At 41.3% G+C, this 27,203-nt stretch overlaps 1 protein-coding gene across 1 annotated transcript in view; it reads left to right on the forward strand.

Annotated features, from left to right (window-relative positions):
• Positions 1–27,203, forward strand: part of RCAN2 (regulator of calcineurin 2) — a 265,414-nt gene that overhangs the window by 108,293 nt on the left and 129,918 nt on the right. The gene's annotated exons all lie outside the window — the stretch shown is intronic.

A 27,203-nucleotide genomic window follows, 5' to 3' on the forward strand; every position in this document is an offset into this window, starting at 1 on the left:
AATGCTTCTTAGACCTATTATAAAACCATAAAAAGCACATTCATCAGGAAACATGAACACATATTGTAACTGGATTGCATGAGACTGCCTGAGCTAAAATGAGTTACAGAGAAAAAATATTTTAAACCCTCACAATTCATTTGTCTGGAGCTTACAATTTTATGTTCTAATCCCCGGATCACTGAGGTTCACGGTCACTGAGCTGATGTAGCCGTGGTGCTTCGCCATGCTTTCCAGAAGCCCCTGTCTCCTGGATGGCGCTCTAGAGACCCAGAGCAGTTTAATCATTTTTGGAGACTGGTGTCTGGTGTCTGGAGAGTAGGGTGCCTGGAAACATCAGCCTCCCTCCCCAGCAGTAAGGAGGCTCTTTGTTGTCTGGTTTCTGGCCCATGTTTCACATACCCACGTAATGAGCAAACTCCATCCACCCTCGTGGAGACTTCTTTCTCCTTCCTCGCTGTGTGATGCTCACTCCTCTGCCTTCTATGTTCTAGATCTTTGTGCACTCTCAACGAGGTCCCGAACACATTCGCCTGAGTAACCATATCACACTTACAAAGCTCGTTGTGTCCCCTGTTCAGCTACCAGACCCTGGGAGGCCTATTTCCTGTGTCAGGCCACTGTTTCAGTCAAATAATTTGATTCAATGTGTACTTTAGGTCCAGAACCCTGTAGATAGACCCAAAGTATAATCGATCCGGTTTTCCAAAAGGAATAACTCTCTTTTAGCATGATAAACCAACTTGTCAAGCATCTCCTCAAAATGGATACCAATTGTGTTCTTAAGAAACTTCTCTTCTGGGTTCAATATCTTCAACAAGAGCAAGGTTTCATAGTTGAGCACTGTTTAGCAGGGCTGCTGCAGCATTGATTTGTACACTCCATAACCCTCAGGGCCTCCTGATTCGTGCGATTGGTGCCTGGAAGCTTGTGCGGTGCGCAACCTACAGAACCAAATATGGCAGCTCTTGTTAGCCTCACCCTTTATTAGTAAATATTCCAAGAATACGGGACTTAACGGAACCATCTTCAAGTCCATACATCCCAATATGTATGGGATTTACGTAAATCCCAAGCGGTTAATTCTTCTATAAACCCTGCATTTCTGTCTGGACAGGATCATGATACCGCAAGACCGGGTTTCAGGCTGAAGCCATAGAATGATGATCATAATCGCACCTACCACTTTTTTGAGTGGCTTAGGCCTTGGGCCAGGTGTCTGCTAGCTTCACTGAGCAGCCTGCGGCTCCAGCTGTCGATGTTGAGTAATGTTTGTTAAGTTGTCTTTCATCACTTTCTATTCCCTGTCTCATGTTTACTCACTCATAAGAGGCAGTTTATAAATGACAAGCCTTGACTATTTATAAACAAATCCTGAAACTCATGACATCTGTGAGGCCAGTCTCAGCCTCTCTGAACTGGCACCATGATTAACAAATGAATGGCCATCAGCTGAATGGTAAGAAATTAGCTAATCTAGCAGCACTGATTTCGTTAGCACCTACTATGTGCTAGCTGCCATGACCAATGGGGGTGCAGATAATTAGGGACCTTTATGAGGTCCCTGGCAGTATTTCTATTTTGTAGAGGAGGGAACGGAGGTACAGAGCAGATAGAGTAACCCAAGGTCACATAATTAATAAGTGGTCACATGGGGGATTGAACCCAGGTCTTGCAGGCTCCCCACTTTGTGCTCTGAATTACTATCCTCTACTATTCTTTCCTCCCTGACCTCCCAGGCTGGCCAGGAGGTAGCCTCCGGATACAGCTTTAGATAGAGTGAATGCAAATGCTTTATAACCAGCAGGAAGTAAGATCCTTATTTATGCCAACTAAATAGTATTGATAGCACAAATCGGGAGTGACCTCAAGAGGCTCTCTGCCCCGTTAGCTAACTTCGGCCAGAAAGAGACAGCTGGGCTCTTGGCTCTGATGGTCTTCCTCGGTGAGTTAATCATAAATAACTCTGCACACCAAGTCCCTTGTTCTTTTACTTGGAACTACACTTCACAGCTGACTCACCCTGCCTGTTCCATCAGGAGTTATGCTACTCTGATCTAGTCATGTTAAAAAAGCATATGGAAGTGTTCCTCCTGCCAGGATGGGACATTGCCCACTCTGAACGTTTTCCAAGCTAGAGTCATCTCCACGAGGCTCTTTGGAGGAGATCTCTGGGGTCTTAATTAAATCCTTGAACCAGCGGTTAAGGGGTATCCAGGCTTCCCCTTTGAGCCCACCGGTGACTTTGTGGGTATGCTCCCCTGAGCCTCTGTCTGGGGCACAGTGTGTTTCGGTCCTTCCATTTTCAGGAGAGAGTGCCAGTTCTACCTTTCTCTCATTTAGATGCCATCCCTTGCCAGAGATCTAGCCTGAGGCCTCCAGCCTATCAACTGTGGGTCTCTGACCTTGAAGAAGAAGCACTGAGGAAGATGGGCTGGAGGATGTGGGTCCCCGAGTCTGCCTTGGGTATGTGCTAAGTTCTGTCTTGGTTTCAAATCAGAGCTCCAGAAAGCAGCATCCTGGGACCTTTTCTCCTCGTGGAATTGCCTTTGCATTTCCCAAGGTGTTCTGAGAGACAGCCGTATAAAAATGACATTTTTTTTTTTTTGCAATATTAATAGTCATGCAGGACGGTATCCAGCCTGTCACCAAATGCCCTACACAAATTTCCACATGAACAAATGCTTTTAAAACCTAATGCCAGGGTGGAAATGTCACAAAACTTTGCTTCTGTTCATGTTGTCCCTTTCCTCCTTTCTGATAAGACCTTGTAACTGTCACCTTTGCCTTTTAGCAAGGAGGCCCAGAGCCCAGCCTCAGTGGTGGCATCAGCCTTTATGCTGTGCTCATCCCAGCTTGTGTGGTCTCAGCTCTCTGGTTTGACTTCATTATCAATTCTCTACGTAGGTTTTGGAAAGAGGCAAGGAATTGATTTTTATAATTAAATAAACATTTACTGAGTGTTGATTCTGTGCGAGGCATCGTGTAGCAGGGGGAAGAGTTGAACTAGACACAGGATCACAGAAAATTGTATCTAGTGAACTTGTGCATAACAACGGGCAAAGCTGACTCTATCGTTTCTTTTCGGGGAGCAGAAGGGAAGAAGCACGGGGAACCTCTGACAGGAATTGCTACCTATTCCGGGAAGTATGGTATTCGAGCTACGCCCTGGAGGATGAAAAGGAATTCATAGATGAGAAGAAAAGAAAGACACAGCAGGCAGGACAGGTGGAATGTCATAGAACAGAGGTTCACACACTTAAGGCCCGTAGGCCGGATCTGGCCAACTTCATGTTTGTGTGTGGTCTGGGTGCTAAGAACGGTTTTACGTGTTTAAATGATTGGGAAAAAAATCAAAAGAAATATATTTCATGACATGTGAATATGATATGAAATCTGTTTATTTTTTTTAAAGATTTTATTTATTTGTCATAGAGAGAGAGAAGGAGTGGCAGGCAGAGGAAAAGGCAGGCTCCCCGCTGAGCAGGGAACCCGATGCGGAACTCGATCCCAGGACCCGAGGATCATGCCCTGAGCCAAAGGCAGACACTTAACCAACTGAGCCACCCAGACGCCCCAATGATAGGAAATTTAAACTTGAGTTTCTGTAAGTGAAGTTTTACCAGAACCTGGACGCACCCATTCTTTTACGTATTGCCCACGTACTGGTGACGTTTGCACCCGTACTGGCAGAGTCGAGTAGGTTTTTTTTTATTATTATTTTTTTTATTATGTTATGTTAGTCACCATACATTACATCATTAGTTTTTGATGTAGTGTTCCATGATTCATTGTTTGCATATAACACCCAGTGCTCCATGCAGAACGTCCCTCTTTAATACCCATCACCAGGCTAACCCATCCTCCCACCTCCTCCCCTCTAGCACCCTCGGTTTGTTTCTCAGAGTCCATAGAGTCGAGTAGTTTTGACAGAGACTATATGGCCTGCAAAGCCTTAGTTATTTCCTCTCTGGCTCTTTACTAAAAAAGTTTGCTGAACCCTGACAGAGAAGCATAAATATGGAGTGTTATTTTCCTAGAATGGCAAATTGGGCTGATGAAGTTGGTGCATGGGGCAGAGAAAATGCCAGAAAGAAAACAGGGGCCACATTTAAGAAGGTTTTGTCTTCAAAACTTTAGTTTACAAGTAATGTGTTGCCATTGAAAGGCTATGAATGAGGGAAGGGTATGATCCTCGGGAATGACATGATCAGGTCTGTGTTTGAGAAGAAAACTATGCAGGTTGAGATAGGGCAGGATTGAAAGAGGAGGCCAAGCACAAGAAATAAGTATGGGAAGAGTATTCTGGGCCAGTTTTATTTTCCAAATAACCATGTGGTGATTTTCATGGACTCTCACGGGTTGAACTTTAAACTGAGTACCAGACGTGGAATCTTTTTCCTTGCCAGCAAAGGTGTTTACTTTCATCTTTCCTCACTATCTGAAAAATACGCATTGCATTTCTTTGGATTCCAGACTGTACTGCTAGAAATATGGTTTGATAAAGAAAAAGAAAGATGCTGGGCTATGTCAAGCTTACAGAGGCAGGCTTCATGAATTTAAGTGTAAAATAGGAGGGGGTGAAATTTTCACACTGGTTTTATTTATTTTCATTGTCAAAATTTAGGCTTCTTTACAGTGTTAGACCTATGGAATCTAGAAATCATTTTAAAAAAATAAAATACAATCCTAGATTCAAAGGCTGAAAGTAGTTGTGGGTGTTACAGTTTATCAGCCTCATATTTTATCTGTTCGTTTATACAACAAATATCAAACATCACTCCCTCCCTCTCTTTCCTTCTCCCTTCCCACCCCCCCCATATATATATAAGGCTTTGTGGAATAGGATACTAAAATATTAAAAATTATTTTCTGTTGAAGAGCTGGAGCAACATGTATGATATGTTAAAATAATAGTACCAGATAGAACATGATTATGCACCATAGAAATGCAGAGGAAGAAGCAATTGGAGTGGCCACGAAGATGGAAGGATTTGTTTAGCATAAAAAACCAGGGGAAGGTATTCTGGTAGAGGGCATAGCAGGTGAAAATAGAAGAAGTTTTGATGTAATAGGTACTCAGAGCAGGTTGGGGAGCAGGTTCATGTAACCAGTAGTTTAGTAAATGTGTTCTATGTACCAAGCACTGTGCTACCCCATGGGGAGATCAAGATGAATAGGACATGGTCCCTGCCCTCAAGGAGCTTACAGTCTGCTAGGGGGAGCAATTAAATAATTATAATAGATGTTGAGTTCTGTAATGCAGGCACCATTACAACCCATCCTGCTGGATTGGCATGGTGGAAGAGGGTTTTAGGGAATGTTTCTGTGATGGCATCTGTTGGCTGGAACATCAGGGGATAGGCTTCTCCTGAGTATCCAAGACGGGTCTGGGACTGGTTCTAAGGTTGGGGGAGAAGGGAGTAGGGGATAGTGGTTGAGGGTGGGCTGGAGTCAGGGGTGGAGGGAGAAAGAGAGACAGAGATGGACTCATCTTCTCTTTTCTCATATATCAAGGGTCTCGGTCAACAAGTTCTGCCCTAGGGCTGTGTTTGCTACTGTTATTAGGTGCCCATGTCTCTCTTGTTTGTGTTTTACTGTATTAGTAAAATACCGTATCACCATCTTCTTTGAATAATTATTTGAAGATAAGGAAACATATGGGGACAACTGTAGTGATACATTTTCCTCTGCTTAAGGACTAGTTAGTTCTTACTGTGTGAAAAGAAAATACCAACCTAATAAAAGCAGAAGATTCTCAGGTTTTATGTCTCTTGACCCTGTAGCTTAACTTTAGTTTACCGGCCAACAAGCAAACTGCATATCAATCAACAAAAATTAAATAACAGTCATTTCTTCTAAATTCAAAAAAAGCAATCTTCATGAAACAACACTAAATTGTCCGATGACCTCACTGTAGCTTACTGCTGGGGTATGTTCATGACTGATGACATATCGAGTGAACACCAGCCCAACAGTGGGAGACCTGGATGCTGATTCCAGCTCCCCTATTCACTAGGAGTGTGGTAAGACACTAGGGACTCCCTTTCTCCAGGACTCATTTTCCTTTGATCCCAGGATCTCTTATGTCTCTTCCAGATCCAAAATATCATCTTGTTTTTCTTTTCTTTTTTTTTTTTTAAAGATTTTATTTATTTATTTTGACAGAGAGAGACACAGCGAGAGAGGGAACACAAGCAGGGGGAGTGGGAGAGGGAGAAGCAGGCTTCCCGCGGAGCAGGGAGCCCGATCCGGGGCTCGATCCCAGGACCCTGAGATCATGACCTGAGCCGAAGGCAGACGCTTAACGACTGAGCCACCCAGGCGCCCCTTGTTTTTATTTTCTTATAAGCTCAGAACACTTATCTTATAGTATCCTTGGGGCAAATGTTCTTTTCATTATTTTAAAGTGGAATGATCTGGACTTCTGATAGTAAAAGGATCCAGTAGGACATGAGCTGAGAAATACAAAGCTCTTCTTTTGACAGCTAGCCCTTGGCATGGCTTTTTTTTTTTTTTAATTGGTGTAAGAGGTCGAATTTAGTGATTCATCGGTTGCATGTAACACCCAGTGCTCATTATATCAAGTGCCCTCCTTAATGCCCATCACTCATTACTCCATCTCCCCCTGCTTTTCCAGAAGCCCTCAGTTTGTTTCCTAGGGTTCAGCGTCTCCTATGGTTTGTCTCCCTCTCAATTTTCATCTTATTTTATTTTTCCTTCCCTTCCCCTATGTTCATCCGTTTTGTTTCTTAAATTCCACATATGAGTGAAATTGATATTTGTCTTTCTCTGACTGACTTATTTGCTTAGCATAATACCCTCTAATTCCATCCATGTCATTGCAAATGGTAAGACCTCATTCTCTTCTGAGTTATATTCCATTGTGTATATATATATCTTCTTTATCCATTCATCTCTTGACGGACATCTGGGCTCTTTCCACATTCTGGCTATTGTGGACATTGAAGTTGGCATAGCCTTTGAGGAGCCATGAGGACACATGGCTTTCTGTTTTCTTGGTTGGAAAATGACCAGGGAAAGTCTTGGGTTGGCTTTGCTCCCAAACTGGAAGGACTCCACTGTAGGTGTGACTGACCAAATCCTTTTCCTCATTTTGCAATATCCAAGAACAATTGACAAGGAAACTTTCTGAGTGATCATATTTGAAATAATCTTGACCACTTAGCAATTCATATAATGCATGCGACCTAGAGATTTTGCTTAGGAAAAGGAATCCTGGAGTGCCTGGGTGGCTCTGTTGGTTGAGTGTCTGCCTTTGGCTAGGCTCGTGATCCTGGGATCCTGGGATTGAGCCCCACACACCTGCTTCTCCCTCTCCTCCCTGCTCATGCTCTCTTCTCACTATCTCTGTCTGTCTCTCTCTCAAATAAATAAATAAAATTAAAAAAAAAAAAAGGAAAAGGAATCCTTTAGAATTTCTGACTTTGCAGCACTACTGGAGGAGAAGAAGAAAAGAAGAATCCCTGAGGTGGTCTTGGTTAATGTCCATGACTCTTAGTTTGGGGACTGCAGAGTGACAAACTTGGATTTACAGGTGATCTTAGGCAACAGGCTTCACCTCCAAGATTCAATGTCCTGATCTGTAAATTGATGAAATAGTACTTAGCTCATAGAGTTGTTGCAGTGTTTAAATTAAATAATAAAATGTATTGAGTGTCAAGCACACTGCTTGACAGTGCAAACAAAGTGCTCAAAACATGGTAGTCGCTGCTGTTGAAGTCTTGACCACTTTGTTCTATCTCTATCCGTTTTGTGTCTCTAGTCCCAGTTGACTGCTAGGAAATATGATTATTGCAATCAGGTACAATTTTTCAGCATTATCTTTTCCACAGGTAATGAGAAACACCTTGGGCATGCTGCCCAGGAGAGAATTCTTCTTTTGGTAATATTCCATATAGTTCTCATACATTAATTTTGAATTAGAGTTGGAAGGGATGTCTGTGGTTACCTAGTCTAACCCTGGTTCCAGGTGACACATGTGATGGTTCAGTAAATTTGGTTTCTATTCAACACATATTTATTGAACATTTGTGCTCTGCTGCCTGTTTATGAGATCTGATTGATCCAAACTAAATTTCAATGATAGACCAAAATGTTATTTTTACAGAGACATGCAATCATAAAAGGAGGAACAACTTTGAATGTGACAACTGTATTGGGCATTGTTGGTGTTCCGCCATCAACTCTCCTTTTCTTCTTAGAGAACCCCATTTTTTTTCAGGTACGTCCACTGTTCCCACATTCAGTCCATACGCATCAGGGGAAGCTGACCCTATCCTGATCTCCACCATACGCCTGATGAGTCCAAGAGTAATCTTACCCCATCTGTCAGGCACTAGCACAGCAGTGGGGATCCAGGCTTCAAGTCAGGTGAACAAGACCATCTCCATCTGTCTAAACGGATTTGAGTTGGGTTTTCTATTATTTGAGGTCAAAAGCATTCTAACTGATACATGCATTTAGCACGAATCAATTCTGTGTATGAATGATGCAGACTTTTTGACCTGTTTATCCCTCTTACAAGTTGTGCTCAATATTGAGGGGCAAATGGCTGTCAAGTAGAACTGCCATGAGATAGAATGACTAAAGCCTAATACACAGCCCCAGGCAAGGCCAGCAGCCCTGTACTTATATTTCTAAGGTGTCATCTGACAATATTAAGTAATGTAATTTAGAATCTTGTATAATTTAGGGCAAAGGGTAGGAAAAAAATTATGTAGTTTATTGGTAGGGAATTCTTCTGCCCCTCTGTACTTACTCACCCCTGAGAAGGCACAGTGACACATTTAGTTGATAAATTTGGGGAAAATAATTGGAAATGTTTAGCTTAGCTCATCATTTTCTTCTTCCTTTTGGGATTGGGCCTGCCTAAGGGAAGCAGGGATTCTCTTCTATCCTCCATGTTTTAAGTCTTACTTGGACAAACTTATTGTGGAAAAGTCTGCCCTGACCCAGCTTTGGATTGTGATTGGATGAGTAAGTCTGGCCAGGCCCATTTGGCTCTTACTTACTAAGTTACTTAGCTTACCCTACACTTGCCTCTGTGATTAATAAGAGTGATATTTTGGCTACCATCTTTACTTGCTTAATTTATTCCCCCAGTTGTTTAGAACTTAGGTTATTTTTTTGACACCCAGCAGAGTCGATTCTCATTATAAATAAGGAATTGTCAGAATTCACTGCCTAGGGTAAAAACACCGTAAGAATCATATGCCACTAATTAAAATGGTAGAACAGGTCCCCTCTTGCATATCTTCCTTTCCATCTTTAGTTAAAATTAATTCTTAGCCATTTGGGCCATCAATCTTTTGAAAAGTTGATGAAAAATTCAGACCTTCTCCCCAGGAAAATGCACAAACACACAATTTTTATACAGTGCTGGAATATGTGTGTATCACTCTCCAGACCTACCCATGTAACCCTATGGGTCCACATACCGCAGGTTAAGACCCCTGAGGTATATATACCTCACTGAGCAGTGAGTATAAATTGAAGAAGAAAGAAGCCTGCAAACGACAAGGCTGTGGTGCTGAAGGTGACTCATGGTGGTACCCTGGGAAGGCACATCCAATATGGAGAGGGAAGTATGTACTGGAGCTGGGTGCTGACTGAGTTCTGGGAGTACTACAAAGGTAAAAGTTCAGGATTCAGGTAGGATTCTAGCAGGAAACAGAAGCACTCAGAAGCTTTAAACAGAGACTTCAATGAAGAGACTACCCCCTGAGATGTAGGTAGTATTATAATAACTAAGCTGAGTATTGAGGCATTCAGGCCAGCAACAGTAGAGAAGTGTTACCCTCAGGGCCAAAGGAGCAAGGAGGAGAAATAGTATTATTCGGCCTTGTCGGGTTTGGATAGTTTGCCTAGAGGGAGTCACACAAGATTGCAAACATGCCCCCAACACTCTCTCCCTGCCCACTGAGCTCTTGCTGGCGCCTCCACATTGGCTGCCCTCAACCAGAAGATAGGGGAGCTGGGGGGATGCATTCCATGGGGCAGCCTCCTGGGGCACAGAGTAGGGTAGAGAAGAGTAAAGAATGAATATAGGATATAAACAGAACAACCAGGATAGAGGATGAAGCAAAACTAAAGAAAAGGGCAAAGTGAGTGGTACTTACAGGTGCTAAGGAGGCACCAGTAGGGGCTTGTCTGTGTGTGGACTAGAGATGTACGCTGAGGACCACGTCCTCAAGAAAGGTAGTCTGAATGTGGAAGAACCAAGGCCAAGAGCCCTTTACAGAAAAAATCTGCCCACCTCTGCCCTAGACCAAAAGATAAATAGCTCTTAAAGTATATATCTGGGTACTATAAGCAATTTAGAGCAGAGAGTAGAGAAAAGTTTGTTGGAACCAGTTGAATTTGAGAGGAGTTTAGGAGAAGGCAAGCCAAGATACATTTGCTTTTAATGGTCTTTTGCTCATACGTGCGTTTCAAAATGCTAGAATTAATTTCCAGCTATGTAAACAAAAAATGGAAATTACATTATACATAGAAAAGAGAAAAACATCTCAGCCTACATGTAGTTTATTTTTATGATCTTATAATCTGAGATTATACCTATTTCAAGAGTAAGAAAAATTAAATCAGCAAGAAAAATCTCATACTTAGTTTAAAAGATGATGTGCAGAGTAGATCACCTATTGCTGTTGATAAAAGATCCAGCCGTACGAAAAGAAAGAAAAAGGAAGAATGACACTCCATCTTGACTGAAAATAATGGGTGAGAATAATTAAATGATTTAGCTTAGTCTTGAGCTGACATTTCAAATTCATCTCAACCTGCCAAGTCTTTGAAGTTTCACAGTGACATAATTTTAATACTGGGGCTTTCAAGAGCTTTCTAAATAGGTCAGCATTTCATGTAATCTTCAGACTGTCACTAGATATTTTGGATATTGTTTTGGTAAGAACAGGTGTTCTTTTGAACCTTCTCCTTTAAAAAAAAATACAGTAATTCCATCTGATGGCATGATTTATAAGCCTAGAATTATCAATGGCTTGTGCAGAAAAATAACCAAATAAAATGCATGCCTGATAGTACATTCAGTCAAGACTTTTCCATTTCCAAAACCATTCCTTAAACTAGACTAGTAATAATTTACATTTGAGATGGTTGCTTCTCTACTATGAGCCCCCAATGTTACAAACAGAAGTCCCCTTTCATGTTCCATTTAAATTTGCATGTGTTACAAAATGATTAAAGAAGACAATGTAGGTGTTACAAACAAATTTTAACACTTTGTGAAGCAATCTCTATTTGGAGAACTGGAAAATGGGGCAGAAGACAGAAAGCTAGTATAGGATAAAAAATAAGGAGCAAGGAAGTTAGTATAGAGCCCAGAGTTGGTTGGCATTTAGAGATTGGCTGACTGGATAATACTCTGTTTCTGCTAAAGCTGAGTATTTACAGGGACGCAAAAGCTATCTGTTTCCATTTGCTGACGTGGAATCTTGGCAGGAGTGGCTCCATTTTGGCCTTAGAAAGTTAAACCCATGTAATTCTCTAAAGGTTGAACCATCAGCCTGGATAGATATGTCCAAGAGAATTAAAAATGAAAGAAAAAAGAGAAATGCTTATGGGAGGTGGGGAAATGGGAGGTGGGCAGGAGAGAAGAAATCTAAAGGAAAAGTGAGAGTTAAGAGTATGGCCAGTGATCTCTGGGATTTTTGCCAGGAGGGGCCCAAGAGAAATGGCTTTTTCTCAGCGTAGCAGAAAGATGTCTGGATACTTTAGGCATCCTGGGTCTTGGGATTTTTGCCTGGAGAGCCATTTGGAAAGGTCTTGACTTTATCCAGAAGATGTAAAAGTGGAATTTATCTCAAGCTGAGAATGAGAGATAAGGCCGCAGAAAAGGGAACCTGGTTTCTTAGGGCAGCAACCAAAGAAGTTGAGCAGGAACCACACTGTGTTGATTCTGGGTGATTGCTGTGGCTATAGGAAAGAGTAGTTATAATCCCAGGTTCTAGAATCAAGTTCAAATTCTGGCCTGATCCATCCAGCTGTATAATATTGAACCAATTACCTAATTACCTACTCCTTGTACCTCATTTCCCCATCTATAAACTGGGGATAATAAAAGCACTTACCTAATAGGGTTGTTCTGAAAGTTAAGTCACATAATGCAGGCAGAGCACCTACCATAATGCCTGACACAGAAAGTCACCAATGTTACCTAGTATTGTTTAAAATCTGCTTATAGATAGTTTGTATGCTAGAATTCCTTAAACTGTATTATTTTCTCATCAAATAAGTAGCTAAGTGAGCTATATCTGATGATTGATGATGATAGGGAGAAAAACATTTTCTTCTACCCCTCTAAGTTCTTTGGCTGGTCTAATGATCAAATTAACGTAAAACATTAACAAGAGAAAAACAAATTTAATTATGCATGTATGGAAGCCCCATAAGAATATAAGACCCAAGGACAAGCTGGGGCAGTTGAGGATTATATGCCATCTTGGACTAAAGAATGGGTTATGGGCCTGCCTGGGGCTTCAAAGGGGAAGGAGGGTGATTCACAGGATGATAAGAAGAGCAGGTGTTTGGTAATTAGATATTTGTCCTGCCATACAGATAGGTCATAGGTTATATATATATATATATATATAACCATCTTGGTAATAGCTCTTTTTCTGGGCCAGGTCTCCTATCTAAATTCTTTTAGGTAGTTTAAGGGAGCAGTAAAGTTTTTCTTAAGTCTCAATTGCCTTCAGCTCAAAATAATCCATATTCCAAAGTGGCATATTTGAGAAGACTTCTTTTGAACCCCTTCAATGATTAAGGAAGAGAAATGAAGAACAAATATGTGGAGCTTAAAGTAGATCCTTTAAATCTGTAAATTGAGATTTTAAATTCTTAGGTAAGTACTGGAAGAGGTCGTCAAGAGGACTTGGCCTCCAGTTGTCCTGCAAGCTGCACCTGGTAAATCAGGCTCCTCGCTCTCTCCCCTTTGGAATGTGTGTTCTGCCCACCATTCTCACAGTAGGATGCAGCCTTGAGAGATCAATGTGTTGTTGAGACCATCTGGACTGAATTTGTGACTGAACCCAGTTAAGACCTCTATATAAACTTTTAAGATTCTTGTTGGCTGATACAGAGATCTACTCATCTTGCAGCCACCCAAGACAGAACTCTTATGTAAGTTCCTTGCTTATTAAACCTACCTACCCATCTAGAGTGGTCTGCTTGTTTCTTCAATCTCTTCTTGCCCTCCGTGTATGGGGGCCAGTTTCAAATTTCAGCCACGAAACTTCCAAGGTTGGGAACTGACAATAAGGAGGTAGAAGCAAGACCACTGAAGAAATTCACAGTTTCCTGACAGTCACCAGTATTTTTCAATATGCCTTATAGTAAAAATGAAAGAAATGCTCAAAATGCTTATCTGTATTTAGATAAACCATTAAGACTGGTCTGGTGGGTTGGCAGGTAGGACAAGCAACCTGAAAGCAAAAATTTGTATAAGGTTATCTGTACAGAGGGAAGGTGCCTCCTGGGAAGAGGTAGGGAGGATGGCCTGCCTGCTGTAGCTATCATCCATCAGCTCTCGTACCAGCGATTCAGCTCCAGACACTGAAGAAGCTGTTGTTGCAGAGAATGTTACATTAAACACACACACATGCGCGCACGCACACACACACACACACACACACACACACACAGGGGCAGTGCTTAGGGAGAGAGATCTTCTCATTTCATTCAACATTTAACCAATACCTCAGCACCTCTTATATGCTCAGCATTGTGCTGGACATGCAGTAGTGAACAAAATAGACAAAAACTTCTGCCTTTGTGTGTATTCCATGGTGATGGAGGAAGTCAATATGGGTAGGAAAAATAATTTTCCCTCTACCCCTCCAAGGTCTTGGCTGAGACCCCTATAATAAAAGGCAGATTAACAAGAGAAAAACACTTTAAACAAGAGAAAAATAAATAGAAGTTTAATATCTCATGTGTACTTGAGAGATACCCAGGAAAAATGATAAACTTCCCCAAGGTGGCCCAAGCTACTACCTTAAATACCATCTTTTGTTAAAGACCAAGAAAAAGAAGTTGTGTGTGTGTGTGTGTTGGGGGGGGGGAGTTATGGGAGGTTACCAGGAAAAGCATGGTAAAAAATGATAAGGTTGTTATGCAGATTTAAGTCAGTGTCTTCTTCATTGATTAGATTTTCCTGTGACTTACAGTCGTGCTTCTCTTCCTGGTATGTAGAGGAAGACACATACAAATGGAGATTTCCTTAATTTATGTGAATTTCTTTTACAAAAGGGTAGCTTATAGACTGTTTTTAGAGATTCTCCTATGTCTGCTGTTTCTCAAAAATAACCAGCTCAAAATAACTCTTACGCCAAAGACGCATATTTTGGGATGGCATATTCTACTCTCCTTTATCAGACAAGAAATAAGATAAGTAAAAGTATGTACTATATTGGACTGTGAGAACTGATAAGAAAATAAGCAAATAAGCAGGGCAAAATGATGGGAAGTGTCAGGGTGGGATAAGGTTTGTAATTTTAGGAAGAGTGGCCAGGGAAGGCTTCAGTAAGATGGTGACATTTGAGTGAAGACCTGAAGGAGATGTGGGAATGGCTTATGCTGGTACCTGGAGGAAGAACAGTCTGGACCAAGGGAAGGGGCTGGTGTGTGCCCACTGGGTTCAAAGAATAGCAAGGAAGCTGTTGTGGCTGTAGCAGAGTGAGCAAGAGGGAGAATTGTGATGTAGGAAAGATGTTAGTGTTGGAAGCTGACGGCCAAGAAAGAATTCTTGAGACATCTTTGGTACAAAAAGGTCGTTTAATTATTAAAGCATGGGGACAGGACCCCTGGGCAGAAAGAGCTGCACCAGGGTCATGAGGAGTGGCCCATGATATGCTTTCAGGTTGGGAGGGGGTTAGTGATAGCGTAAGTCTCTAAGGAATTTTGGAAGCAAGGTTTCTAGGACCTTGAGGGGGCTAGCTATTGTTGGGAAAGGGTCATTTATTACCATCTAATAAAACCTTAGTCATGAGACCCTTCAGATGTATATGGGTCGGCCATGTGCTTGGGGTGATGATTGCCAAAACGTATCTTGGGGGGTTTAGAGATAAAGGAAGTTTCCAAAGGAATTTTTATACCTTAAAGTAGACTTACAGGATCCTGAGGGGTGGGGGGGTTTCAGGCTAGGATTACCTTTTGTTCTTAGCAAAGTATTAACATCGAGGCAGCTGAGCCCCTAGACGGATGTCACTCTTGCCTGTTTCAAGGACTTGTCAGTGGGCTGGAGGTAGTATGGAAATTTAATAATTTTTCCTCTTCCTTTGTTTCTCACATCAAATTGTATGAGATAAGGTCATTTCTTCCTGGAACCTTGGCCCACCAAGGACTCCAGGGAACATAGGGCCTCCCTGGCCGCTGAGGGATAGTAGTTAGGGGAGGTATTTGATGATAGTGCCCCTGGCAAGGGCATCAGAACTCTCAGGGTGGGCATTAGCAGCAGGGGCTGCAGTGAGGAGTTCTCAAACAGCTTCTCAGACAGCAGGTGCCCTCCCCTTGGCCAGAGAAAAAGAGAAAGCATACGTCATGTTGCAGAGACTAAGGGACAGGTTTGGGAGACAATCTCTAAGGTCTCAAGCCGAATTGGGTGAAGCTAATCAGACAGCTCAAGTCCCACACAATCTGTGGAAACAAGAGTCTATGGTGTTTGGATTACCAACAAGCTAGCGAGTATTGGAGAACCTGGAGTTATATCAGATTATATAGTTTACACCTAACCTATATCAATTAAAAAAATCAGCTTACATTTCCAAGCTTTTCCCCTTTCCTTATTTTGTGTTCTTGGAAGTAATGTTGAAAGGGCCAGGACAGTTGTGGGTTCTTATCTAACTACAAAAAAATAAAAAAATAAAACCAGGGAGGAAATTTACATTGTGAAAGTATGATCTGTGTTGGGAAGGAAACATTTTACCCTACCTCTCAAGATTCTATTGGCTGGTCTAAGAATTAAATTGACATGAGGCAGATTAACAGGAGAAAATAAAATTTAATTACATACAATATGGGGAATCCACATAAACATGAGCGATTCCAAAAACAGGCAAAATAGGTATAGCTCTGGGACTTCGAAAGGAAAGAAAGCAATTCACAGAAAGCTGAAAAAGAATAAATGTTTGCTGGGTAAACAAATGTTTGCTGGGCCATATAGAAACAATAGGACATAGAGAGGAATTTTAACAAACAGATTTTGCTAGGTTCCTCCCTGTCTACCATTCTAGTTCATATTATACTATAGTTATCTATGGTAATAACTCCCTTCCTGATACAAGTCTTCTATCTAAATTTTTTTAGGCAGTTAGGGGGTGCCTCTGTTTCTTCTTGAGACCCTGTTTCTTAAAAATAATCGGCTTAAAATAATCCACATGCCAAAGAGACACATTTTGGGGTGGCAAGTTTTGTTCCTCTGTATCTGCTTTTGCATGTCACACCTTTGTTCTCCTTCACCCCCTTTTCTTTAGTTCTTTGTAAAGGTTAACCAACATGAAGAGAACAAATTTATGGCATAAGTCAATATACTATAGGGGAAAATTGTTAAAGACTCTGAAATGAACCAAAAAGATGACTGAGTGTCATCAATGAAGACTAGGCATTGTCTAACATATCCTTCCTGGTTATCTGATTCTATAGCCTCTCTGAGTCTTTCATTGTCTTTGAACTATTTAAGACCTAAATTGTAGATAACAAACAGCACTGCAAATGTTCTTGTCCGCAGACATGCAAATGACTTTTTCTAGTGGAGGTTCTATTTATTTACCTCCCTCACTGTGGAAGAAGTCAGTTTTGTATCTACTAAAAAACAAAATGCAACTGAGTACATTTTAAAGACCTTATTGCCTTTATTCAGCAACTCATGAATTGGGCAGCACCCAATTTAGTAGATAGAAAGGAGCTCAAAATAGCTATACCAGTCTAAGGGATTTTATAGGCAGAAGGGAGCAGGAAAAAAAGCAGGTTAGTTATTCCCTATAGAGGCTGGCAGGGGTCTAGCAAGTAGATTACCTAACAGGGATCAGGTGATTCCTGATGGACTGGTTTAAGATTCCATTTGTGGCAGAGCTGAAACTGTAATTATTTTTTTAAAAGATTTATTTACTTATTTTGAGAGAGGGAGAGAGAGCATAGGGGAGGGGCAGAGGGAGAGAGAGCCTTAAGCAGACTCTCGATCTCACAACCCTGAGATCATGACCTGAGTTGAAACCAAGAGTTGGCAGCTTAACCAACTGTGCCACCCAGGCACCCCTGAAACTGTAATTAAATCTCTGTTTGGTTACTGAGAACTAGCCTAAGTGACTCCATTTTAGGCCTATTATTTTATTTTTAACATATCTATTAACCAAATTCATTTCAGTATTCCTGAAATATGTATGTGTTTACACTTTGGATTCTTTTTAAACCTATTTTTAACATCTTAGTAGTTCCCTTAATAATGAGTTAAGCAAAACTTTTTATCTTATATATATTTATACATATACATATTTATGCATATACATACATTTTATATGTTTGTAAATAACCACTTAAAAATCACTTGTTTTTTTTTTTCATTATGGGGAGGGAGTTATGGGGAAGGGGGTCATGGGAAGGTGGTCAGCAGGAGAGGGTCATGGGAATAGAGGGTCAGAGTGGGGGTTCATGGGGAGCGGAGGCTCAGCGGGAGGGGGTAGCCCAATAGTGTGGCTTGGTGACCATCCATCGTGTCACCTTGGTTTCCATGACCTCACATTAGGGGTGATGGTTCTGCAGGGATAGGAGCAGTGCAGGGGTCTGCTTAGTGCCCATCCTGTGCCCAGTGTCCTAAAGTACCCCAGAAGTACGGGTGTGAAGGCCAAGAGGAAGAAGAGAGCCTGCAGACTACCATGGGGAAGACTGCGCCTTCCTCTGTCCCTCTTCCCAGCTGGTCCACTTTCCCCCAGGGGCGTTTCTTCCCTGTGTGCCCCCCTCCAACCCCACTGCACCTTCTCTGGGGCCTTGATTTATTGTTTACCCCTCTTCTTGAATTTACTTTTTGGAAAATATATTTTCCCAGAGTCTGTCCATGTGAGGCACTGTTCAGGATGCTGAGAATATGTCATGAAAGGTCTGATGATAGGAGACAGGAAAGGATGAAGTGAGACAGCATGTCACATGGGCTTGAGTGTGAGGAAGCAGGTCCAAAGTGGGGAAGGGGAGTGTCAAGAAGCTTCCACAGGAAGGTTATTTGAGCCAGGCTTGGAGCAGAGAGAGCAAGGATTGGTGATAGCTAGGCAAAGAGTGCTCAGAGTAGAAGGGGGGAAAATGTCCCTTGAGACTCCTGGGGGGACGATGTCTACAACAGGGCCAGTAAGGGCAGAGGCACAGATGCCATCAGGTAGGAAAAAGCCCTCAGTGTTGGGGCAAGGGCCCAAAGGGGATTGTATCAACTTCACATTTTCCAGTGAGCTATGGAAAACTATCAGCTGGCTGAAGGAGAAGAGTGAAATATATATTATACATTATATAGTGAGTTAAACAAAACCTTTCATTTTATATTTGTAAGAGAGTCGTGTTTTTACCTTTTTAAAATAATCTTTTTTTTTTTTTAATTTGGGGAGACAAATTAATGTTCAGAGACTGGCATTGTCTTTGCCAATAGTTTATTTAACACAAGTTCACCGTGGGAATTATTCTAACTTCACAAGCCAGAATCATAAAGGATAAACTACTAAAGAAATAACCTATTCCAAATCAATAATAGATTAATCACATTATTGTTCCAGGTAAGGGGAGGTGAAAGGAATAACATCCAAATTTAGTTGAGGTGTATACCTTTATGTGAGTCGGTACTCAGGAGAAATAGCTTAGCCAACCAAGAACTGAAGTCCAGTTGCCAGTGCAGAAAGTAGAAGTCCCTTGTTGCTAGGGCATGTTGCTAGGGAACGATGGTACTGGTGTTGATGGGCAAGATGATCTTCTTCTCGGGAGATTGCTCTGATACCACTGCTGATAAGAGAGTCACCTTTACCATGTCAGGAGCTAATTGCCCCAAGGTCTTCAGAGAGCTATTTTATTTTTCAATTTTTTAAGTATTTTAAAAAATTGTTGAAGTATAGTTGACATACAATGCTCTATTAGTTTCAGGTGTACAACCTAGTGATTGGACAATTCTATATATTACTTAATACTCACTACAGTAAGTGTAGTTACCACCTATCACCATACAAAGTTATTAAATATTATTGACTATATTCCCTATGCTGTACTTTTCATCACCATGACTTGTTTATTTTATAATTGGAAGTTTGTACCTCTTAATGAGTGTGTGTCTTCATCTGTTCCCGAGCCCACCTTCCCTCTGGCAACCACCAATTTGTTCTCTGTATTTAAGAGTCTGTTGTTTTGTTTGTTCATTCATTTATTTTGTCTTTTAGATTCCACATATAAGTGAGATCATATGGTCTTTGTCTTTCTCTGTCCAACTTATCTCATTTAGCATGATACCCTTTAGGTCCATCCAGGTTGTCATCTCAGACCAATCAGAATGGCAAGTATCAGAGACAACAAATATTAAGTGTTGGTGAGGATGTGGGGAAAAGGGAACCCTCCTGCGCTGTTTTTGGGAATGCAAATTGGTACAACCACTGTGGAAAACAGTATGGAGATTCTTCAAAAAACTAAAAATAAGAATACCATATGATCTAGGAATTTCACTATGGGGTATTTACCCAAAGAAAATGAAAACACTAATTCAAAAAGATATATGCATCCCAATGTTGCATCATTATTTACAATACAGTAGCCAAGATATGGAAGCAACCCAAGTATCCATTGATAGATGAATGGATAAAGAAAATGGGGTATGTATATGCAATGGACTATTACTCCACCATAAAAAAATGAAATCTTGCCATTTCAGAGAGCTATTTTAGATCAACAGAGTTGTCTCACTCAGACTGAACACTCTCTGACAGTCCTCACAAGCTCTTGGTATTTATAGTCTAAACGTCCTTTGCCATAGTTGCTTCTCCATATGTTTTTATCAATAAGCCACCCATGAGACCCCTCAGCAGCTGAGCTCTTGAGTTCTTATCAATGAGAACTGATGAGATGACATCCTGACACAATTGACTTCATTCTTATATAAAAACAACTTTTTTTTTTTTTGGCCTTTGTCATAAGTGAATTAAAACAGCTCGTTTCAGTCATAAACAAGTGGATTTGAAATGGTATCAAACCAATACACATCTTTTAACCATACTTTGTAGTTACACCTCCTATAAAATAAGTAGTAAAGGAAGTCCCCAAAGATAATAAGCAAGTGCCAAAATTAAAGTCAGTTAATTTCCTTCTATGCTAGTCCATTCATTTCTGTGGTTTTGAGGGTAATCTCCTTGATGCATGCCTAAGTAAGAAGAGGAAATAAATCATGGACCTTACCTATCCTTCAGCTCAATTCCTATTTATAGATCTTCAGAATTTTCTTCCTACTTCTCATGGTTGTTTTAACTTACTCTCCTAGTTTCTTATTTTGAGTATGATTTAGCTTTTTTTGTTTTTAAAGAATAATGTACTTCTAAGTTGGAATTCACTAAGTTGGAAAATTGTAAGATTAGAAATAATGTGTTTCTTTCCAAATTCCTGAAATACTTACTATTCATTATACTGTAGCCTGTGCTCAGCTCAATTATACAATATGGTAGAACCTCAAAATCTGATTTTGGATACACACGAGAAAAGAAAGTCAAATGAAACAGCACATTTAGACACTGGTAGTGTTCTTCACTATTTGAAACAAAAAAGAGGTGGTGGTTTTCATAGAAATTTGAGTTTCCTATTAATTCCCCCTTTATACTCCTGGATTATTTTTGTTAGAGAATTAGTCAGGTTTTTTTTGTTTTTGTTTTTTTTCCAAAAGGCATAATTATCATCACATGCCATTGAACAGAAGACAAACTCCTTGAAAAGTTTCTGTATTAAAGTTAGTCTTAATAATTTCTGCATCACACAATACAAATACCATGTATAGTAAATGATAGTTCAAAATCTGTGTTATCAGTGCTTTATACCCTGAGCGAAGGAATGAGCTAAAGCAGGCTCACTGAGTTTTCCATGGGTATGCATGAGAGCAGGATGCTGTGGATACATTTTGGCATGAAGAAATGTATTTATTCCATTAACAATGAAAGTTCATAAAAGGGAGAAAATTACTGCGAAGTAACTTGTCTTCTCACTGTGATCATGAAGAAAATATCAGCTAGGTCCATATATATCATCATCATGCCTTTCCTTAGGTTATTTGGACTTCCCCTCTGAAGCCAAGTTACAGTCAGAGGGGGAGAGAATACAAAATGAAAATACAGAACCATGACATAATCAAATTGCTAGCATAATGCAGGCTTTAATAAAATGGTCAGCCTCCTGTATGATAAGTTTGTGGCAATATAAGATTGCCAGCTCTTCAAGGATTTATTTGATTTGTCACCCCATTGATTAACATCTCCTTATGGTGAATGGATGGCTTACCATATAATGAAGGGGAAATCCTATCGCATTTATGATTTGCAGAAAATCCTGGCTGGTCCATTCATTTTCTCTAAAATAAATCTGTGTTGCTTAGATCCACTCCTCTTGAGCAGAAAAAAAGTTATTAATAAATTTTCCCATTTAAATATAAAGTCTTTGATCATGTATGGTCCCAGAATGGGTGACACATTCATGGCAGAGGTGTTGTCACTGTCCTAAGTTAGGTCTATGACAAGCATCACTTTTTGGTGCTGTCTGATACTAGACCTCAGAATCCTTCTCAACACGCTAGTCCATAAGAATTGATCAGAGTCAGTTTGTGAGATGAAACATATTTCAAAGTCCAAGGCTTTAGTAAAGATTTAAATTTCAAATCCCTGTTTTAGTGATGTTTTTCTCAGTCTCTTAAAACTTTATCTGCTGAAATTCTCAAATCATGATGATAGGTGTTTGAAAAGTTCAGATGAAATATGTAAGCTCTCATTGTTTAATCTAGCTAAAGAAGAGTGGCCATGGATTAGGATTCCCCTAAACCCCTCTTTAGGTACCAACAATATCTCTAGTCTTTCTCATCTCTGAAATAAAACCTTCAGTAGCAGGGACTGTGTAAAGACAACCTCTTGGCATCATTTCTGCTAAGAAAATTTAAACTAATACATAGGTCAGCAAATCTAGGTGTTACTTCACCCCAAGAAAAATTGGCGCCCCAGTTCTTGAGTAAAGCACACTATAAAAAAGTGTTAGTTTTCCAGATTTACAAGGTAGCTCTTTCTTTCACTAGGCAGACATGTCATTTTATTCAACTATAATCTTGACTCATTTACAGGTTCCTTGGTAAAGTCAAGAGCCCAAGGCAACATCAGCATGACTTCTAAAGAGCTTGTTTAATCATTATTTCAGATAATAACATAGTTAAACTAGTTTTCTCCTAAAAATTTTTTTAAAAATAAAAACAGTTGGTTGATTGGATTTCTTCCTGGAACTTGTGGAATGATGGGAATCCAGTGTGAACTGGAAGTCCACGTAGTACAGCTGAAGCCTGTGTAGCTTTCTATTTCTGACTGTAAAACCTGGCCCTTGTCAAAGAGCTCCCTGTTCCTGTATATTCCTACGGACTCTGGCAGTGTCACTCCATCTTAATTCTTGTCCCCAGAGATTTCAGCTTATTTCACTTTGATTTCCAGCGTCATTCCAGGCAGCTCAACTTTCTCTCGCCCTTCCCCCCAGGACAATGTTCTTGGTGTCGCTTCTCATACTCTGGGCCTGCTGTGCAGCCAAATCGATTTCCTCTTTACCATGTCAGGGCTGCAATCCATAGAGAAATTCTGGAAACACAGAAATGTTTGAAAAATACTGGCATTGGTTTGGAACAAGGTCTAGCCTAAAACCACTCTGTGATGGAAAGAGCATCCAGATGTTTTGATATAAATCACTATTGCTGTGTGTGGTCGAGTTATTTTTTTCTAAAGACCCAGGTGAAGTTTTACACATACATGGGAGTAAGGGGAAGGCCTGTCATTATATCATCTCTCTGCAGCCACTGCTGTACAGATGTAATGAGAATTTAAAAACATACATTAGAACCATAGACGGGTGCACTTCTCTCTCGTATCAACAGGTAAGTCACCTTTCCAGATTCTTCCCCACTGTAGCCAAGCTGAAGTTCATTGGATTGAACTCAATACAGATTATGGTTCTTTGCCTATTTGGTACCAAACAGATGGTTGATTGACTGTTTACAAGCAAAATGTAACCAGCTGTTTTTGTATTTTGTAAGCCCCACTTCTGCTCCATTTCTTAACCTCCATTTCTTAAGCCAATGACATCTCCTTCAAAGTAGTTCTTTTGGAAGTTTGTTGTTGCCTTTTCTCACTTACATAAAGCTGTCTTTCAACCCAGATCTCCTAAAACCTTGATATGAAGTGTGATTCGTGGAGCAACAGCATCCACCATCACCTGGGAGCCGGTTTGAAAATGCAGAATCATAGGCCCCACCATAGAGTCTGCATTTTTCACAAGATCCCTCAGGGATTATCATCACATGAAAGTTTGAGAAGCCCTAGATTAGGAAAGCTAGTGATTTTCCAGAGCCCCTGAGTAGGTGAAACAAAGGAACAGGGTATGTGTGGAGTGAGGGACAAGAGATACAGCAATGGAATGTGCCCGGGCTTTGGAGTCAGACACACCCAGATTCACATCTTGGCTCTTGTTCCTGTGAGCTCTAGAAGCTTAGACTAATGACTTGTGATCTCTGACCCTTGGCTCTAGCATCTGTACATTGTAATTCCTGTTGTCATACTACTTTTGATGAGAGATAAACAAGATATAGTCACACAAATAGGATATACTCACAAACAACTGATGCTTAATACATGTCAATCTCCTCATCCATCCTCTGCCATATACCTTTTCCCCCATTCTCAATGGTTCTGTCTTTTGAGCATCCCAAATCATTCAGAGCAGTGATTATGTACTTTTTATGTGTTCAGACATAGCTTGAATATATCCAAATATATATGTCCAGAAAACCATCATAAATAACCTAATTCATAAAATATGAATAGTTGAAAGATTATAAACAGATTCACTGGAGAGTTCTGACAGAATTGGAATGAAATTATTGATGAAATCAGCACAGGCTCTGACATTTTTACCTTCTGTGATTTGACTGGCAAAATAGCTCCAGGCTTGAGGCCCAGTGTGGACAGAGATGGAGTGTGTCTTTGCTATCTTCTCACTTCTCATCTACTTTGCATTTGTATGCCCAGTGTCTCTACAGCACATTTTAACCATCCAGACTGCCTGTGGGGCTGATCCTGGCAGCCCTGTGTAAGTGTTTTTCTCAATTATTTGTCTCTAACAAAAATCACTTGTCCTGGGTTCTATTCCTGATGATGTTGAAGTCCGGTGCTCACTGTGCCTTAGAGCAGTGCTCTCCACAATGTGACCTCTGGAGTGGCAGTAGCATCACTTGAGAACTTGGTTAAAAATGCAAGTTCTTGTGTCCTTATCCGAGAACTAATGAGTCAGAATGTCTGGGGGTGGGGCCCGGAAGGTTGTGTTTTCACAAGCTCTCCATGTGATTCTGATACGCTCATGTTTGGGAACCAACTGCATTAGAAGGAACCACAGAGTACTAGAGATGGATGGGACTGCAAGACCCCCCCCCTTTTTTTTTTAATTTGTGAGAGAGAACACACAAGCAGGGGGTGTGGTAGGAGGCAGGAGGGAGAGGGAGAAGCAGGCTCCCCAGTGAGCAGAGAACCCGAGGTGGGTACTTGATCCCAGGATCATGACCTGAGCCAAAGGCAGACGCTTAAACGACTGAGCCACCTAGGCACCCCTCCTACAAGACTTTTTTTTTTTTTTAAGATTTTATTTATTTATTCATAAGAGACAGAGAGAGAGAGGCAGGCTCCCCGCTGAGCAGGGAGCCCAATGCGGGACTCGATCCCAGGACCCTGGGATTATGACCCGAGCGGAAGGCAGACACCTAACCATCTGAGCCACCCAGGCGCCCCTCCTCCTACAAGACTTTTAACGCAGTAGGATTCTCCTGCTGTGAGGGGCCCCTAGCCATCTCCTGACCCGTTGATTTTTCGCTCTGGCCGCATATTTGAATTACCTGGCAGCTTTAAACAATACTGATTCTTGGGTCTCACCCCTGAGGATTCTGATTTCATTGGCCGGGAGTATAGCCTAGGCACTGGGATTTTTCCTCATTTCTTAGGTGGTTCTGATGTACAGCCTGGGCTGAGAACCACTGATGGAGACCACCATGGGCAGCATATTCAAGTCACCTGGGGCTCTAACAGTTCATATAGCTGGGCCCTACACCCAACCAATTGAAACCAAATCTCATGGAGCCTGTGCATCTGTAGGTTGTAAAAGGGCCTCTTCCCTGATGCCTGGGGGAAGATACATGAGAATCAACCTCATCAAGTTTAATGCCTCACTTTATATGAGAAAATGTAAAAACTCTCCAAAAGTTCATGTTCAGGGGTCAGTATCTGCTAATGTTCCCACTACATCGGGCATTCACATTTTAACTGGGGACTTGTCAGTTAAGACTAGAGAAGGTCAAGGGTGGGAGAATCCCAGGCCCTTTGACCAGCCCTTGGAGATTTCTGGGGGTCTGGGCCCCTCCTCCCCTGGGGAGGGGGTGTCTTCCCTTCTTCTGTCACCATCCCTGCCTCAAAAAAGCTGCCCCGAGAAGCCCTTCTCAAGTGTGCTTATGACAGTTAGTGGGCAGGAGGCCCCAAACACGCAGTATGATCATTATTGAAGTGTATTTTTCATTGACTTGATAAATTCTGTCTCACCCCGTAGGATTTACGAAAGTAGAAGAAGGGATTTCTGCAGCAGGGTCTAATGAGGTTTTAAAATGCCACAACCACCATTCCTAGGACCGCAAAAGTGCTTTTGCCTAGATAAATGTCATCCTAGACCTAGGGCACCACCAGGATTATAACGTTATTGAATTTTCCGTCTGTACCTCTGATTTGCATGTTGTAAAAATAAACTAAAGATTTTATACAAAAATTAGTTCTGAGGTGACCGGATAGATTTTTCCAATTCACATTAAGCCTATGCGTCCTCTGGTGAGGAGAAGGAAAGATAATATCTTGGCTGGAAGTTGGGAGTGACCCCAAGACATTTCGAGTCTCTTTCTGCCCTGGACAAGGTGAAAACCGAACTACTTCAAACACTTTTCTTTGTCCTAGCCTCTTCTTTCTGTGGTCTGCTTCTTCCGGGCAGTTTGCAATTCCTCTTGCTAACACCTGCCAGAGGGTTGGTATCCTAGTTAAGAAATCCTTATGAACAATTAAAACCGTCATCGTTCAACACTTACTAGCTGTGTGACCTTGAACATGTCAACCTCTCTGGGCTGCTGCAGCCCTATCTCTAACACAGGGAGGACACTATAGGGCCTCTCTCACAGGGTTCCAGGGGGGACTAGATGGTTATTATGGGTTTTAAAGCACTCAGTACCTGGCATGCAATAAGCAATATGTGAATGTTTTATGTTTTATTACCATGATATATTTACAGTCATAACCTAAATGTTGCTAGCCACTACCTAACTCCTGAACTAAGGCCTGGTTTCCATTCCATAAATTATCCTGGTGATAATTAGGAACCATTTTTTATGAACCACCTCCACATTTCCACCGGAATTTTAAAGACACAGCCAAGATGTGGATACTTCTCTAGGGCCTAACATCTCCTCTAATGGGAAGCCCCAGGTTCAGCCTTCTCAACCCCCATTTAGTTGCCCTGAGGTTTGTCTTTAGCTGGGATGACCAACCATCCTGGTTTTCCCAAAACTGACGGGGTTTCCAGAATGCAGGACTTCCAGTGTTAATGCTGAGGCACACTCAAGCACGGTGGGGATGAGTTTGCCACTCTGTCTTCAGCCTGTGGCCAGCTAGGCCCTCAGGTCTTGGGCAGTGGCAGCTGGATGGGGCAGCCTGCTCCACTTATTCCTTACTAGTGAGATAGCCTAATCCCTGGCAATACCCGGCCCTCATAGCAGGGGAGGGTCAAGTTCATCACAACAGAACTATAAGGAGAACTGAATGAATCAAGACTGGCCTCAGAAAATAAAGATTGGAAAGACTAGAAAGTTCTGTTTAATTTTCTAGCCAATAAACTTGGACAGATCCCTTCAC

Source organism: Phoca vitulina, unplaced genomic scaffold, assembly GCF_004348235.1.
Source record: "Phoca vitulina isolate PV1807 unplaced genomic scaffold, GSC_HSeal_1.0 scaffold11, whole genome shotgun sequence".
Classification (NCBI taxonomy): Eukaryota; Metazoa; Chordata; class Mammalia; order Carnivora; family Phocidae; genus Phoca; species Phoca vitulina.